Genomic DNA, 4,264 nt, shown 5'->3' with positions numbered 1-4,264 from the left:
TATATATACACAACAGAATACTTACTCAGGCGTTAAAAAAAGGAAATTCTGCCATTTGTAGCAACATGAATGAGCTTGGAGAAAATTATGTTAAGTGAAACAAGCCAGGGCAGAAAGAGAAACACCACATGTCCTCACTCATAAGCGGGAGCTAAACAAAACAAACAAGAAAGGTAGAAAGAAAGAGAGAAAGAAAGAAACAGTTGAACTTTCAGAAGGAGAAAACAGGACTGTGATACTAAAAGTGGAAAAGGAGATGAGGAGGGAGGAGAGGAGTTAATGAGAAATTAATGAGTAATTGGTTAATGGGCACAGGAATGATTAGGTATTATAATGATGAATAAGCTAACTATCCTGATTTGACCATCACATATTGTACACAATCAGTTACGCTTCAATAAAAATTTAAATTAAATTAAATTAAAATAAGGCATATTTTATGCAGAGCAAAATTTATAAATTAAGTATATATTTTGATGATTTTTTGCACCACACAATCAACATATAGAACATTTCCAACACCCCCCCTCCAAAAAAAGTCAACTGGTTTTCCTAGCAATGAACAAGTGGAATTTGAAATTAAAAACATAATACTATTTACATTGCACCCCCAAATGAAATGCTCAGGTATAAACCTAACAAAATATGTACAAGATATATATAAGGAAAAGTACAAAATTCTGGTGGAAGAAATCCTTGGCGGGGCTGCGCGTAGAGCCGGACCTCTCCCTGCCGCCGCCGCCCACGCTGCTGCGGGCTCAGCTGCCGCTCCTCGGGAGGGTGGTGGCGCGCCGGCCGGCTGCTCCCGGAGGTCGCGTGCTCGGCGTCCCCTTCATCCCCCGCACCCGGGTGGATGCGTGGCTGGTGCACCGCGTGGCGGCCGGGGAGGAGGGGAAGGCTCCCGCGGAACCAACGGCCCGGGTGCCGGACGCCAGACGCCGGCGGGAGCGCGAGCGAGGAGAATGAGGTGCGAAGAGAAAACAAGCGTGAAGCTGTAGGTCATGGCTCCCAGCATGAGGCAAACAAGGAAGGGGTGTCAGCCCAGAGGGAGGCATCACTACAGAAAAAAAAGGGAAGGGGAAGGGCCGGCCCCGTGGCTCACTCGGAGAGTGCGGCGCTGGCAGCGCCGAGGCCCCGGGTTCGGATCCTGTATAGGGATGGCCGCTGAGCGTGGTGCAGACCACACCATGCCGAGGGTTGCGATCCCCTTTACTGGTCAGAGCATCTCACTGCGACATGTTCCTCCTCTTCCAGGCAGTGAAAAGTAGTTCAGCATGAATTCTTCAGCACACTATAATATAAAGCCAGGATCTAAGGCACCATGTGAATCTTCATGAGGCCATGTTGCTGTGTCCCAACAGTGCCTTGAGAAGAGATGAAGTAACAAGGACTTCACAGGAACAGGAGGCAGTTCTGCAGTTAAATTCTGATACCACCAATCCTGAGCAAACCTTTCCTGGAACTGATGTGACAGGATTTCTTCCTCCTATGACAATCAGATGAGGAATCTAACAAGACAAGACCTGTTGTTATATGGCCTTGACCTGTTATATGGCCTTGATGTAAACACATGTGATGAGATAAATCCTATGTCATTGGCTGCTGAAGAAGGTTTTGATCCTATGGAAGTTTCTCAGCTTTTTGAAGAACCAGATTCTGATTCTAACCTTTCCTTAAATTCAAGTCACTAATAGCACCTCTGTCACCAAGTCTAATTCTTCTCATTCTGTGAGTGAAGAAGGTACTAGAGGTTATAGTAGTGTCCTTGACACTGTCTCCCATCATGACCTTCAAGGGGCTGTAGGAGGCTGCTACCCAGAACCCAGTGAGCTTTGTCACATGGTTCATAGGAGTGATTCTGGTTTTCATGTGGATCTTGCATACATACTTCATAACCACACCTATCACTTACAGCCAACTGCCCCAGAATCCACTTCTGAATCTTTTCCATGGCCTGGAAAGCCACAGAAAATAAGGAGCAGGTACCTCGATGACACAGAAAGAAACTTGAGCTGTGATGAACAGCACGCTCTGCACATCCCTGTTTCTGTGGATGAAATTGTCCACATGCCTGTTGGTTCATTCAACAGCATGCTAAGCAGGTGCTAGCTAACAGACTTACGAGTCTCATCCGTGATATCAGACGAAGAGGGGAAAATAAGGTTCGGCTCAGAACTGTCCTAAATGCAAATGAGACGTAATTTTGAATCTAGAAGATGATATATGTAACTTGCAAGCAAAGAAGGAAACCCTTAAGAGAGAGCGAGTGCAATGTAACAAAGCTATTAACATAATGAAAGAGAAACTGCATGGCCTTTATAGTGATGTTATAGTAGGTTACGAGATGACCCAGGTAGGCCGGTCAGTCCAAACCTATATGCTCTTCATTGTAGCCATGATGGAAGTGTTTTGATTGTACCTAAGGAACTGGTGACCTCAGGACACAAGGAAACCCAAAAGGGAAAGAGAAAAAGTGAGAGAAGAGACTGAAGATGGACTCTGTTGTATGGATATAGTAATGTTCAGGAACTCGGGAGTTTTGTTCAAGCGTTATATCTATAAGTACTGCTACTTGAGTCACTTAGTTTTGAAGCTTTTATGGGCAGAAGTTAAGGACGTCAAGATCATACTTGTGGGAAATCCTCCTACCGCAATATATGCAAGATTCGTAAACAGTTCTGTTCAAGGGATGGGGTGACATGAAAACCTGATGACTTTACAATAACTTTGGCAGCCTTTTTTCTCATAAGATGGTCACTTCAAAAAGACCAAACACTGGGGATCTAAATAAAAATTAAGATGCATTTTTTATATGACTTAAAATATAAAGTAACCTTAACATTTTCATTTAGTTTCTTAGCACTGAAGGATGAGGGTACTTCAAAAAGTTGGTGGAAAAATAAAATTAAAAGATAATATGAACCATACCATGAACTTTTAACTTACAAATTCTCTTTCTGTGCAAATTGTCAGCCAGATTGTCAAGTTGTGGGAACATCAAGATTTTAACATGTGCACCTTTAGTCTAATGCTTAATTTCTGAATTATCAGGATCAAGTTAGTCAGATGTTATTTCTGCCACAGGAATCATTGTTTTATAATATGGAATATCACAAGCCATAGAAAGTATAATCTTGGGTTACAGAAATTCAGTTTATACAGTCAATTTTTATAATAAAAAATTTTTCCATTTAAAAAAATACAAGAACAAAATATCCAACAAGTGAATGAATAAGCAAACTGACATAACCATACAATGAAATACCACTCAGTCATACAAAGAAATGAACTATTGATACAAGGTACAACATGAGTGAGTCTCAGATGAATGAATTATGGGTGACAGAATTCAAGCAAGTAGTCATAGTACTGTATGATTTCATTTATGTACAATTTTAGTAAATGTGAACAAATATATAGTGTGAGAAAGTAGATCAGGGTCAAAACTTACGAAATTGTACCTCCTTTTTATTGTAACATAGTTGATTGTACGTATTTGTGGGGTACAGAGTGGAATATCAGCCCCTGTGTGCAGTATGTGATGCTCAAATCAGAATTATTATATTCAACAATATACACTGTCATTGCTATTCATGGCCCTTTATCAATTCCTCCCTCCTCTCCCTTCCCACTTCTAGTAACCTCAGTTCTCCTTTTGAAAGTTCAATGTATTATTGTCATCGTTGTATCTTTCTTTCTTTTATTTATATGTTTACAATTTTAGCTCTCACTTATGAGAACATAACGGTATTTCTCTTTCTGTGCCTGGTTTATTTCACTTAATACGATCTTTTCTAAATTCACTGTGTGTCTGCAAATGGCAATATTTCATTCTTTTTTATGGAAGAGTAATATCCGTGTGTATATATACAACATTTTTCTTATCCAGTCATCTGGTGATGGACGTTTAGGTTCGTTTCAACCCTTGGCTATTGTAAATAGAACTGCAATAAACATGGGGTGCAGGTATCCCTTCGACATGGTGCTTCCCATTTCTTTGGGTATGTACCCAGCAGTGGAATTGCTGGATCACCTGGCAGTTATATCTGCAGTTGTTTAAGGAATCTCCATACCGTTGTCTAAAATGGCTGCACCAATTTACAGTCCCACCAGCAGTGCAGGAGGCTCCCCTTTCTCCACATCCTCATCGGCATTTGCTGTTCTCCATCTTTTTGATGGTAGCCAGTCTAGCTGGGGTGAGATGGTAGCTTAATGTGGTTTTGATTTGCATTTCCCTGAGTTTAGTGATGTTGAGCATTTTTTC

At 41.3% G+C, this 4,264-nt stretch overlaps 1 pseudogene; it reads left to right on the top strand.

The window, feature by feature from the left end:
- The first annotated feature begins 1,274 nt into the window (after positions 1-1,274).
- Positions 1,275-2,743, top strand: LOC103605072 (annotated as a pseudogene).
- Positions 2,744-4,264: the final 1,521 nt, after the last annotated feature.

This window comes from Galeopterus variegatus, unplaced genomic scaffold, assembly GCF_000696425.1.
Source record: "Galeopterus variegatus unplaced genomic scaffold, G_variegatus-3.0.2 Scaffold5572, whole genome shotgun sequence".
NCBI classification, from domain to species: Eukaryota; Metazoa; Chordata; class Mammalia; order Dermoptera; family Cynocephalidae; genus Galeopterus; species Galeopterus variegatus.
This window is presented reverse-complemented; position numbering and strand designations above follow the sequence as displayed.